Source organism: Papaver somniferum, chromosome 4 (genome assembly GCF_003573695.1).
Source record: "Papaver somniferum cultivar HN1 chromosome 4, ASM357369v1, whole genome shotgun sequence".
Taxonomy (NCBI): domain Eukaryota; kingdom Viridiplantae; phylum Streptophyta; class Magnoliopsida; order Ranunculales; family Papaveraceae; genus Papaver; species Papaver somniferum.
Window position 1 is genome coordinate 155060479 of NC_039361.1, and position 14860 is coordinate 155075338.

General features: G+C 36.7%; 1 pseudogene; it reads right to left on the minus strand.

Annotated features, from left to right (window-relative positions):
• Positions 1–2684: 2684 nt before the first annotated feature.
• LOC113271658 lies at positions 2685–9315 on the minus strand (annotated as a pseudogene).
• Between the last annotated feature and the right edge of the window lie 5545 nt (positions 9316–14860).

The following is a 14860-nucleotide window of genomic DNA, read 5'->3' on the forward strand; positions in this document are numbered from 1 at the left end:
AAAGAGAAAACTAGGGCGCAATTCTAATCTTCTAGGAAAAAAAAATGAGTAGGTGTGAAACAATAAATCGAATGATACTAGAGGCCTGTGCTCGTAGAGATGAGGAGCAACGACAAGAAAGGATGGACGATTATGGTAATATGAACTAATTTTCATATCGAAGTAATATGAACTAATTTTCACCGAATGGGTAAAAATTGCATTAAAAAATAATAGAACATCACTTCCCAAAAATAAAATATTAGAAATTTTACGAAATTACCCGTCATCAAGCATGTACATGACTCTTTAACACGGGTGCAGAAACCAGTAACCCTAAATTACTCTCTTTTCTCCCTATAAATACAACAAGTAGGGAAGCGGAAAAGAGAAAACTAGGGCGCAATTCTAATCTTCTAGGAAAAAAAAATGAGTAGGTGTGAAACAATAAACCGAATGATACTAGAGGCCTGTGCTCGTAGAGATGAGGAGCAACGGCAAGAAAGGATGGACGATTATGGTAATTACCACTCCAAGGCAAGCCCAGCTGAAATTGGTATTAAGCCGAAGGTAGAAAACTACATGTATGCGTAAATTCCAAGAATTATGATTTTGGGCATATACCAAAAACTTTCGGGGCATACAAAATAGTTTTTCCATCCTAGGTGACCTTATAAGGGGTGTAATGACCCGTCCCTCCACCGATACATTCCCCACTTAGCCACTGCGGTTATCCGGCAGTGTGGGGTTTTCAACGGGCATCGCTGCGGTAATCCAGCAGTAACTTCCCGGATGGTCACCCATCCCTGGATTGCTCCCGTCCGAGCACGCTTAACTGCAGAGTTTTCTGCCAACTCTGGAGCGATTTGTGCTGAAAAGGCCTCGGTGTTAGGGAAGGACAAATCATTACTTATATTCCATTCGGCCAACCACTGCCGAATATCGGGGTATTACAATACCACCACCTTAAATTGGAGCCGTCCTCGGCTCCAGAATATATTCGCAAGCTCAGATCTCCGACGTTCCCTACCCCTCATGAGAAGCACCTGGAACAACCCCGTCCAGCGTACCTTCTCACCCTCGGCAGGTGAACCGTCGTCGGCTCTGATACCATTTGTAATGACCCGTCCCTCCACCGATACTGTCCCCACTTAGCCACTGCGGTTATCCGGCAGTGTGGGGTTTTCAACGGGCATCGCTGTGGTAATCCAGCAGTAACTTCCCGGATGGTAACCCATCCCTGGATTGCTCCCGCCCGAGCACGCTTAACTGCAGAGTTTTCTGCCAACTCTAGAGCCAATTGTGCTGAAAGGGCCTCGGTGTTAGGGAAGGACAAATCATTACTTATATTCCATTCGGCCAACCACTGCCGAATATCGGGGTATTACAAGGGGTGTCTATTGGGTAGTTCAATTACGTATATACCCTTGAACCTAAATCAAAAAATAAACTATTCTAAATATCTCTTCTTCTTTTTCCAATCCATGAATTAAAGAAGAAGAACCAATTGAAGATGAAGGTGTAAAAACTATAATTGAACCAGAAATTGAATCGGAAATTCAACCATTTGAAGCTCCAAATACTGAAATGAGGATAAGAAGGTATTCACTACAAATCCAATCTTTTATTTGTTGTTTTTGATGGATTGAATGGGTTAAATTGCTAAAAACTTAGGTTTTTGACGGTTACAGTAGCGGGTTCGTCTGATAATTGAGTTGAGTTTTGAGCCGAACTGTTCTTGAAATTTCACCTTGAAAGTGTCTATGAGCAGTTCGGCTGATAATTGAGTTGAATTTTTAGCCGAATCCCAAAATGTGTATTTAATACATCCCAGAACAGTGTCAGGTTCGGCTAATACCTTGCAAACCTTCCCGGCCGAACCTAAGAAGTGAAATTTACCCCGGGTGGTTGTCAGGTTCGGCTGACTCGATTAGATCACTTTCAAGCCGAACCTCTCTGTGTAAACACTTCGAAAATATTGATTTGCAGGCTCTAGGTTCGGCTAGCTCGTGTTGCTGAGTTATCAGCCGAACCTTCTCTTTGCACACTCAAGTTTCGATCTTGTTTTGGCAATAACTTTTTCGTCTGATGTCGGAATGACCTCGCGTTGTGTTTTTCTTTTTATTCTCTTGAAGTTGAAGATAAGATATCATTGATTTTAATGAGTTTAATATGGACCTTGGTATTCTTCATCATTAGACTTCACTTTCTTAATACTTTTAATAATTTCCACTTTTTTTGTTTGGTTCATCCTATGAAAAGGCTGCACAATAGAAAACATATGTAATAAAAAGCCTAACCGCTAAATGTGTATGAATTTAAGTGTTTCATGGAAAATCAGTATCATGTTCGGCGGATGTTATTTTTTGAATATGAGTCGAACTTGGAAAAATATATAGTTCGGCTGCTACGATATTTAGAGTGAAAACCGAACCTAACTCTCAGGAATAGGTTCGGCTTGTTATTAGACTTTAATATAAGCCGAACTAGGATCTTGCAAATAGGTTGGAAGTTGGAAAATGAAGGTTCGGCGTAAAACGTTAACAAATTCAGCTAGCCGAACTGTTCATCAATATAGTGGGTCCGGCTTATATGTTTAAGCCGAACATAGTCCTGGTTCGCCGAACCATGATGTAAAATACATTTTTTTTGATGATTTCAAGCTACAAAAGTGAAATTAAACATACAATAGAAGTATACATGTGTGTTAGAAGTGAAATTAAACATACGATAGAAGTGAAATTAACACTAATACGTAAAGGGTAGATTTGCCATTTTAAAAAATTTGGGTTAAGGGGTTATCTGATTTTGCTATTTGATAACCCTTTTTTGTCTCTATTCAGTATCCCTTGAAAGATTTTGGTATGCCCAAAATCATAATTCAATTCCAAGCCACTCCTAGTTTTAAATCCTGAGAACGACTTTGAGATCAAGAAAATTTTGGTATGCCCAAAATCATAATTCAATTCCAAGCCACTCCTAGTTTCAAATCCTGAGAACGACTTTGAGATCATTTTCTTGATCGAATACTGTAAGCTGTGTAATGTAATATTTTAACAGGAAAGAAATTCCTCCAAAAATTACTGACAGGGAGAGAGGATAGAGTGTCTGCGCCTTCTGTGGATCTATACATTCATCTTGCTAATCCCAACTTGGGGGAATTTTTCCGCGTATTTCACAACCTTGTCCTTTAACTGTTGAATCAGCTCTTGAAAACCTTCACTGATGGGTGCATCCACTGAGTGCCATGAGCTTCTGTTCTTCAAGGCTAGTTTCACTGCTTCGTTAAAAAAATCCTGCAACTGCAACAAAGTCCTCCTCGATAAACCCCCTTGAGGTGAGGACAAGATATCCTAAAACACCAGAAATCAAGAGTAATTAATTAGAGGTTAAATAGAATTATTTTATAACACAATTTAAATTGAAAGGATAAAATTATTTACCCATTTGAATCCCATCAGGACTCATGTTTCTATCCGCAGTAATACAAGCAACCTCCATTATCTTCAGGACTCTTTGGGCATCAATACCACTGTTTCCCAGGTTAACCACAACCAAATGGTTGTCAGTTCCATCAGTGACAATTTTATAGCCCAAGTCTTTTAAAGTCTGCAAAAAAGTAGGTAAAATTATCACCAGATTCACTAAGCTATACAGAATAAGTAATACAAAACTCAAAAAATTATTAATCTTTACCTCGGCAAACTTCCTTGCGTTTTTAACAATCCGCTCCTGAAAGGTTTTATACTCCTGTGTATTGGCCTAGATAAAAAGATAAAATTAGTCAGCTACTGATGTTTAGTAACTCAAAGAATAAACATTGTACACAGGTCACATTCCCAAGTATATTAACAGCTTGTGCTGCATATTATGCATTCTTGAAGTCGAAAAAAAAAAAGAAAAAAAAAAGGGAAAAAAACTCATTCTTGAAGTCGAAGACGTGGTTTCTTGAAACTTAGCAATAGTGGGATGTGCAAGGAAAGGGTGCAATGAAGAAGCTTTGTTGTTGTTTAAGATGATGCATCTAAGGAAAATAAAGATCGACCATTTTACTGATCCACTAAAACACATTAGTTTCTGTTCAGTATCTAGAAACTAACTCATTGCCTAATTATAAAAACTGGTTTTGGTAACTGGAAATTTATGGGCTCTTGTTAATATAAACGCAAAATGTGGTAGATTATATTGTGCTTTTAGAATATTCCTCAGTGTGGGCGACCGAGATGTGGTTTCATGGACATTACTAATCTCTGGTCCGCACTTAAACTTTATTATGAAATGAGAGCCACAGAAATTGAACATGATCTTTTTTGTCATCGCAAGTGTTTTCAGTGCTTGCACAGAATTAACTTACTTAGCAGTTGGAAAACAAGTGCATGTTTCATCTCTATCAATAGGTAATTCATTAGTGACAATTTATGCAAAATGTGGATGTCGTGTTGATGCATTTAAAAGATGTGGTTTCTTCGACAGCTTTGATTGTTGGCTACGCACAAACTGTGAGGGTAAAAGCTCTCCAAAGCTTTATAAACAGACAATCGTGAGTGGGAGGAGACCTGATTATGTTATCGTTTGTTGGTCTGTTCTTAGTATGCAGCCATGCAGGTCTTGTCAAGGAAGGTTTCTGTTACTATATATGAATCTATGGAAATGGTTCACCGTATTAAACCCTGGGCATGAGCATTTTAGTTGCATGATTGATCTTTTTGGGCATTCTAGGAAAATTGATAAAATTATAGAGTTGCTGATTTACATACTTGCTTCAGTGCCACTGCTAAGGCCACGATCGTCTGGTTGTGGGGACCACCTTGAAATCCTGGAAAGACAGCTTTATTGATGCTGTCTTCAATTGTACGCTGCAAGGCAAAGATAATTAAGTTATATGTACTACGTAACTAATTTTTGAAAATAAACATTTCATAGTAAGAGTACAATATCAACAGCGAAGACAATAAACTACATTAACTGACCTCTTTTCCATTTTTGATAAACTTCTGCCCCTTTTTGTAAAAGATCAGGGCTCCACGTGGCCCACATAGGGATCTTTGAGTTGAAATGATCACTACATCTGCATGCTTGAAAGGAGAAGAAATTTGATCCGCGACTATCAAGCCAGCTATATCAGATACATCGGCCACCAGAAAAGCTTTCGTCTTGTTGCAGAACTACAGAGCCCATGAAGAGAGAATTCACATTACATAATACATATAGTTGGAGAATTTAAATTCAAAATTTCTATACAAAGTATAACAAAAGAAATAGCTACAAAAATAACCACTAAACCCGAACATTAAAAGTACTCAATCCATAGTAGTATGAAACAAACAGCATTGCACTCTATTAAAAAAATATAAACCAACATAATTACGTGTGGTGATAGTCTTTAGCAGTGGGAGGGCAGTTAAATGATTTTCCACTCTCCACTCTATTTGAAATTAAATAATAGTTAGATGGGAATTCGCCGCCTCAAAGACAACAAACTGAGGAGTAGGCATAAGCCTGAATTTACAAAGGAGCCCGTGTCAATGATTATCTTTGCCAATGCTAATATATTTTTTCACCACAAAGAATTGTTTTCGCAGGCTCGTCTCCGTTGCTTCCTATATCATCTAATTCTGCATTACTCATTGTCCAGAGCTACTAATTTTGCAGTTGATTCTCACTTTCACTCTAATCATTACAACAACCAACCCATTATGTTCAGTTCTGTAAACAATGGATCTATAAGAGTAGTCATGACCCTGAAGCTCGTCAGCTTTTTGCATGATAGTCACAACCTGGTGGCACATCAGGAGGAGCACCAGCCATGTATTTTAGAACAAGACACACTTATCCTAATTGTGCTGTTATACACACTTTATACATGATTAATTCGGAGACTTGACCTTAGCTTGAAAACAATTATGGTACAGAGCCTGATAATCTTATTGAAACAAGCCCGAGTAACACTGAAGTGGGTACTGAAAATAATCACACTGCTCCGCTCTGAGATTCTTTAGTGCTTCATTTTCTGAGAGAACTTATATATGATGTACTAGTCTAATCACTCATGATGCTACAGAGTTTTTGAAAGGTGTATCTTCAGCTCAATCATAGATGCAAATTAAAAAAAAGTCGGTCGAAGTTCTATTAGACTTGGCTTTACAAACGAACGTTCAAAAATGTTGGTTTTATGTATCACTGTTCTACTTCAACTCTATTTCAAGCAGTTGCAGTAGTATAGTCAAGTGGTAAGCGATTAGAGTTTCTGGCGATGTAAGTCTCTCCTAAGTCAGGGTCAAAATGGTTTATGTCCAAAAATCAAGTGGCAGACTATCCTACCAAAACATGTTTAGGTCTTAGCTTTCAAAAAGTATAAAATATGTTTGGGACTTCTCAATCAAAGGATCCATGTCAAGTTGGTTCCAGCTTAATATTTACTCCTACCTTCGCTATCAAAACCAAGAGAAGTTCTTTCTTAAATATAAGTTCAAGCTAATAAAACAATCTCTAAGCCACATACTATGCATCACCAAACATATATAATATAAGATATCAGCTTTATTTTAGTATATTACCGTGCGCATTCGTTCGTATTTGAAGGAGCGTGGATATCCAGTTGCACCAGCAACTATTAGATTTGGCTTAAACATACCAACTTGCTGCTCCAACTGAACCAAATTAAAATTGAATTATTAGTTAACCATTTTAACTTGAAAGAATGACAATTTTCTTGAAACTGATTATTTTCCAGAAAATACACCTGATTATATTCAATGTAGCCGGCCCTGTCTAATTTATATGGGCGGCTGTTAAAATGTTCAGAAGCAGTCTGCCGAAAAACAAACAAACAAGCATGAGGAAAAGATCTTATAGGGGCGTGAGTTATAAAGTTTTTCATAATTTAGCCAGAAAATAAGAATAGGAAATACGGACCTCGTACGATGGAAAATGCATAATTTTCCCTCGTGGCGTTAGGAGTGCGGTATAAACTTCAAACATGGCAGTCGATCGAGAAATTGATTGCACGTTAACTGTACTAAATTAATTTAGAAAACGACAAATTAGAAAAAGAAAAAAGAATTTCTCAAAGAATTTCCAGAAGAATTTTACCTCCCCATTCAGCAGGGTTCAAACCAAACAGGCTCAAAGCACGGAACTGACAAAATCTTTCTGCCTTGTCGATTGATCTGCAAAGATAATGTTTAAGAGTCCATATATATCATTACAGAGTTAACGAAGTAATCGAATCACTAACAACAACAACAACAACAACAAAAGGAACAATTAACTTGCCTTGGAGTTTCAATGAGTGTCACTCTTTCTTCAATGTCATAACTAAGATCAGGATAATCTTGTGTTATTCCTTCATCATCATATACAACACCAGGATAGTCCTCTGTGTATTTATTTGTCATAGTAGATCCGAGAACATCCATCACTGATGTAGACGTGACACTCGCAGAAGGCACCAATTCAAATCCCTAAAAGAAACATAAAATTATTGAAAATGAACTCAATAAAATTATTAGATCATCTACAATTGAACCTCTCATCTTGTGAGGCGCCCCAAAAACTAATGCACTGAAGGAGAATAAAGCTTGCAACTGGCTAAACTAAGATCAAAAGTATTTGGTGTTTGCTTCTCTTCACTAAATAATTTGCAAATGTAAATTAAAACAAACGACGAGATGTTTAATTATAGCGTGGTAGCAACATTTTAATGAATTTTGGGTGCTTCAGTCTGATTGGGGTAAGGTAACCAAATTTAGGCTATCAGTTTTAATGTTTTGGTTTGCCACTATGTTAGCCTGTAATCTTGTACAAGTATATCGGCAATAACAAATTTATTATTACTGCCTGTGCAGCGAGAATAACCTACTTGATGCACAAGCAAATTTATTATTAATAGAAAGTGTAATGGAGGTATAAGAAAGTCTACTAGCAAACTAAACAGGCAATTACATTTTCCTAGAGCAGTCCCTCAATCACTATGAACATTGAACATGAAACATAGCAAAAGAAACATGTAACGAATTCGTGAGGAGTTTAAAAGAAACAAGAAATCATTCTCACTTAGAAACAAGAATTTGTAACCTTGATGATTTCCAACAGAAAAAGAAGATATTTTCCAGGTACTAACCTGCCATTGACTAGCTTTCTCAAAATCAAGAATTTTAGCAATCTCTGGGTCTGCATCCTTCAAAGGAGTATTTAGTTGCTTTAACCACTGAACCAATGAAAGGTTAAGCATTAAAGGTAATAAAACCAAATCTAAAATTAATAAAAATGATTGGAGATCTAATTTTATACTTACTTCGTTATTATTAGAATCACCAGCTAAGGATGACCGAGTTTGAATCTGTGGCGGCTCTGATTTGAGATAGTATACTCCGTTGCACATTCGACCCATTGCCACAACCTTTTTGGATCCTTCTATGTCGTATTCTCCATTGCCAGTATAATCTTTAATCATATATGATTCTTTGAAGAGTTCAATAGTACAATTGTTTTCTTTAACAAATTTGGACGCACATATGAGGTTACTCATTTTAGGGCCGTAATACACACTGGCTAGCCTAAATGTTGGAGAATCCTTCTTGCATCCAGGTAGAACAAAAGAACTTCTAATTATACCTGTACCCTTCTGCTGAAGAGCTACAAAAGTGCCATCACCTAATCTCGTTCTTAGATCACCTCTTTCCTTATTTTTAACAAGTGTCAAATCTCCTGCAATATGCTGACTAGCCCCAGAGTCTATCACCCATGATGCTTTTACAATTTTCCTATCATCAGCCTCAGCATCTAGTACCATCAGACTTTGATCAGACTTCTCTTTATTAACCTCAATATGCTTCTGGAGGTGAACCTCTTCTGGCATGTCTGATGCATCATCTGAAATTCGCAAATAGCGGGTAGCAAAATAAAATTTCAGTTCCTGCTGGTGACTGGTATATAGCATTAAGATACATTAACAAGACAATTATGAGACTACTTTTTCTTAATGCAAATACAAGGTATTAAGTTAGTGTATGTTCCACAAAGAAATGAGGAAACCCATTCACATGATACATAATGAAAAACAAGCAAATCCATTGACTAAAAAACATAATACATAGATCAAACATCATTTCACAGATGCAATAGAAGAAAAAAAATACGGGAAATAAGAGAACTCACCACAGTTAGCTTCCGATCCTCCTTGGTCACTGACTTCTTTGAGGCATTGATCAGTCTCTAATTCTTCTTCCTTAGGATCCATTAATTGAATCGACACCATACTGAATAAACCCTTCTTCTTCTACCTTCTTTTTTCTCTCTTGAAGAAACTCAGACAAACCCTCTTTCTTTCTTCTGAGTAAACCCTCCTTCTCTCCTGCAAATGATTTTAAAAGGGCGGGCTCGGAAACGAGATACCTGTATCATTTTTCTGTATTTTTTTACTCTACGCCCAACCCTACGTGGCGGTATTTCAATGGTTCGCTGGGGCCTGCCAAATGGGATATTGCCCAATCCACGTGCTACAATCCAGCTCATGTGCACTCAGCTTCTCTGATCCGCCTCTCCACGAACTCTAGCTAAATTTTACTTTTTCTATGCTTGCCAATTTCCCATTCTCTCCCTACGAATGTGACAGTCCTGAAATTTATGGACAACAAGTTTAAGCACGTCCACTAGACCATGATGCATATAGCTCAATTTACATAGTCATCACACGGAGACGCACTACAAATGACTCAATTACACACAAACATCAGTTATTAAAAAAAAAAAATCCTCGGTTCTCAAGATTCATAAGATAAACACATAACAAGAAAACAACCACCACCATATGAAACTGATAGTCTCGCTTTTCAAGAAACGGAGGGAGCTTTACCATGAAGCCTCCTTCACGGAAATGGTCGATTCTTTATTCTCGGAACAATAAAGTAGTACTTCAATTTTAGCTTCAGCCATAAATAACAACTTTCTTCTACGGAAATCCCTTTTTAAAACCCTAAATGAACTGAATACCCGCTCAGGTGATTATGATTCAAATTTTTTGACAAACCTCGTCAACCGAATTATTTTTTTCGGTCTTGACTTGTGCAAACGGACTAAATGAATAACCATGCTTAGATTTTTTTTTGATCGATAAGGAAAGAATTTTATTGATCAAGAATAGGGGTACAAGAGGCTTGAACCGCCTGGGGGAAAAGAAAGAAAGAAACGGAAAAAATACTTGACAAAACAAGCCAAAAACCAAAACCCTAAAACAAATTAAGGTGGAAAATAGACATTAACCCAATTCTCAATAACAGAGTTAAATGACATATCTTCGAACTCTTTGATAACCAACGCCCATTCAAATAAGGTGTATTTGATCACATGTATGACTTGCTTCTTAGAATTAACTTTATTTGTGAAGACTCTCGAATTTCTTTCCTTCCAAGTGCAACATAGAATCGCAGCAGCTAACATATTCCATAATAACTTCTTCTGAACTGTATCAAAATTCAGTTGCCAGGCTAACAATGCAGCAAGGACAGTAGATGGCATTGTGAAACAAAAATTCATCTTTTCTATAAAATGGTGCCAGATACCAGAGACGAATTCACAATGTAAGAAAAGATGAGCAGTGTTTCATCATTGTTGCAGAAAAGACATGAACTTGAAATTGTGAAGCCTTTTCGAATGAGAGTGTCTCTTGTGGGAAATCTGTAGTGGCATAAACACCAAACAAAGAAAGCAATCTTCGGTGAAAATTTTTGTTGCCACAAAAATTGAAAGATTTCTTCACCTGCAACATCAGCTAGAGCCAAGAGCTTATTGTAACAAGAGCTTACTGAGAAATGCTTTTTAGCTGTTAATTCCCATTGATAAATATCTTCACTGTTAGGATTCAAGCTGAAGTTATTTAAACTTTCATGAATAATATCTAGTTCTCTTATAGCTTCAACTGATAGTCTCCTTGGAAGTTTAAGATTTTGCATAAGATCTGAAATGGTACCTGAGCAAACAGCAGCCACAGATAAAGTCTTGGATCTTTCCACTGCATACAAATGAGGGAAAACATTACAAAGTGCATCATCCAACAACCAACTATCCTCCCAAAATCTTGTTTTCTGCCCATTGTTAACCTTGAATTTAAAGTTTTGTAAGAAGAACTTTTTTCTTTGCATAATACCCCTCAAAACAGAAACACCGTAAGCACACTTAATTTGCTTGGAAAGCCAATCTACTCCTTCAGTACCATATTTTTCATCAACTATTTTCCTTCATAAGGCATCTGACTCATTTGAAATCTCCATAACCATTTAACTAAGAGAGCATTGTTCATGATTTTCAGCTTTTTAACACCCAAACCACCATTTCTCCTCTTCCTACAAACAACATCTCATTTAACCAAATGCAATTTCCTATGTCCTTTGTTATCATTCCATAAGAAATTCCTCATTATTTTTTCCAACTTAATGATTTAGGAATCTCAAACAAAGATATGATATAGACAGGTAGACTTGAGAGAACACCGTCGATGAGAACAATTTTACCATCTCTTGTGAGGTAATGTTTCTTCCAGCCTGCAAGCTTTGTTGTAAATTTGTTAATAATCCCATTCCACTTATAAATTTCTTTATATTTGTCACCTAAAGGTAAACCCAAATAAATTTTTGGCAGAATTGAGTTGTGACATCCTAAAAGAGAAGTAAACTGATTCATGTCTCCATTATAACCAACAACAAATAAATGACTTTTGGAAAAATTAATCCTTAAACCAGTAAGTAACTCAAAGCACAATAAAAGAACTCTAAGAAACTTAACTTGCTCCACGTCAGCATCCATAAAGATTAAGGTATCATCAGCAAATTCGAGATGACTCACCTTAGTGCCAGAATTAGAAACTTGGAAACTATTAATGAAACCATCCTCCTGAGATTTCTTCATCATAGCAGTAAGAGCTTCACCCACAACTAAAAATAGAAAAGGTGACAAAGGATCACCTTGCATGATGCCTTTCTTGCTCTTGAAATAACCTTCAGAAGACCCGTTGATGACCACTGAAAACTTGACATGTTCCATACAACATTGAATCCATATTCTCCACTTCAAACCATAACCCATCTTCTGAAATGCCTTGTGAATGAAATTCCAATTAACATGGTCAAAAGCCTTTCAAAAATCTAGCTTACAGAGAATACCAGAAAACTCCACTCTTCAATCTAGAATCAATCAGCTCATTTGCAATTAGTTACCCATCAAGAATTTGTCTTTGTTTAATGAAAGCTGATTGTTGTTTTGAGATAACATGTGGAAGAGATATCTTAAATCTTTCTGCCAAAACTTTTGAAAGAATTTTGTAAACTCCATTTACTAAGCTATTGGCCTCAAATCTTTGATTTCCTCAATAGTATTCTTCTTTGGAATCAGAGCAATGAAAGTATTTTTCAACCTCCAATCTAAGAATCATTTTCCTTGCAGCCCTTTAAAAACATTCAAAACTTCAATTCTAATGATTTCCCAAGTCTTGTCATAGAATTCTATAGGATATCTATCTGGTCCAGGGGCCTTATTCTTTCCAAGAAACTTTATATCTTTCAAAATTTCTGCTTCCTCAATCTCTCTTTCTAACCACTCACTCACATCAGAAGGGATTGAATTAAAAAAAAAGCATCCATATGAGGTCTAGAAAAAAACTGCTCCTAAAAAAAATTCTTGAAATAATCCACAATGCCACTTTTAATTACATTCTGATACATTGTCATCTGACAATTAACCTTGATCTTAGCAATATGATCTTCTCGTATCTGAAACAATTTTATGAAATAATTTTGTGTTTTTATCCAACCCTTTCATGTTCTGTATCTTAGCTCTACTTCTCCACTTTTCATCTTCAAGAATAATTAAGTTGCAGTAATCTTGTTTAGCTTTTAATCTTTGATCCCATTGAGTTGTAGTTAACCCATTATTTGCATCTTCTTCAGCATCCAATTGATTAAATATTTCCTCCAGATCCTCTAGCTGCCTATTCTCCTGACCAAATTCTTTTTTACTCCAAACTTTCAATTTTTCTTTTATGGCCTGTAACTTCTTACAAAGGATGAAACCTGCACTACCTTCAAAAGAAAAGGAATTCCACCAAGTTTGCATAAGAGATAAAAACATAGGATGAGTTAACCAAAATACCTCAAAGCGAAAAAAGTTCTGGTCCACCAACAACACCTTCACAAAGCAGAGCAAGAGGACAGTGATCTGAGCAAGGTCTAGACAAAGCCATATGAGTGACTGTTGGATAAACATTTTCCCAATCTGGAGAAACAAGAAATTTGTCTATCATACTTCTTATGTTTTGAATTTGATTGTTATTCCAAGTATATATAGCTCTCATAAGAGGCAAATCTATCAATTCATGAGTGGCAATGAACCTGTTAAATCTTTCCATTCCATTAGTTGCAATACCACCAGAAGACCTTTCATAAGAAAAACGAATTTCATTAAAATCTCTACCAATAACCCAAGGCAGTGGCCAAAAACATATTGTTTCCTCCAATTCTCTCCAAAAAAACTTCTTCTCAGTTGGATTTGGAGGATCATAAGAAATCGCGTATCCAAAAACGCAGAGAATACGTTAATGCCCTTAAATAATCGGAGTAAAGATGACGTGAAGAATACCATTTTTCTTCAAATTTCGCTCACTTGTTTCGCCTTTCTCCTCAATACTCCTACCCCGTTTCTTTGTGTTCTCCAAGTAACTTGTTGCGATGTACTCATGGGCACAAGTATCTCTAGTATTTACGGTTTGCTCACTTTTCTTCTTGCCTAACACCTTTGCATATTCTCTTAGTTGTTTTTTAGTTTATTTTTTGCTTGGCCTACCTTTGCTTTTGCCTTTTGACGGTTCATAAACATTCTCTGAAGTTTGTGGATATATAATCTTCCTCATGTCATCCCAAAAGATTTGTTTCTGGATTTTGTTCATGCCTCGATACATCTCTAGTACGGTTCTCCCCATTTCGTTGTCACCAAATTCTTCTCCAGCTTCTTCTCCTTTTGGAGGAGGGATGAAACTTAGATGCTTCCAAAATGGATCAATCTCGCTTAAATGGATACACCATGCTCGTAGTTGATGATCATATGGCGGCAAGGGAGTCCCGTAGACTTCTTCATGTTACAAACACATATCTCATCCCGCTTGGTTTCCCACTTATCAAGTAACTCGACTTTTATAATCAACAACTTCATACATTGGCGAGACACCTTGTAATGAATTCCCTTGACCAATGGGTGATTAGCATATTTTCCGCTCATTCTGAATATACGACTTTTTTTGGAACTTCTACTTAATTCTATCAATGTCTCGCTTGAAGTAATTTTCCATAGCATTCCACACGGTTACGAAATTATCAACACATCCAAAGAGATTCTTCTTCAACCGGTGGTGAGCCGACTCTACCAAACTTGTAGCTTGATTTCCCAAGTGTTTATATTGGTTGGTATAGGCATAAACAAACCTCTCTTTGTGCGGTACTAACCATTGGCGAAGAACATACGACACAACATCGGGGTAATCGTGAGTATACCAATGGGCGATAAACTGCGCAAGATTTAAATATTACTCTTCCTCGGTAAGATACCAACACAATGCCTCCCATTCACCGTTGAAAGCAACCCATTTAGCGAACTTGAGTTCGTATTGTTTATTAACTTTCTCTTTTGCATCTTGCGATATATTTTTAATCTCTTGATATCTTTTTTTCTTGGGTGGACAAATTATTGGATTGATCCTATGAATCAAATTACACCATATATGGAATGTACAAAACATGTTATGTGCTAATGGTAACACTACCTTTATTGCATTTATCAATGCGACTTCATCATCAGTCACTATAACCCAGGAAATTTCATCACCTCGGAAGATTGC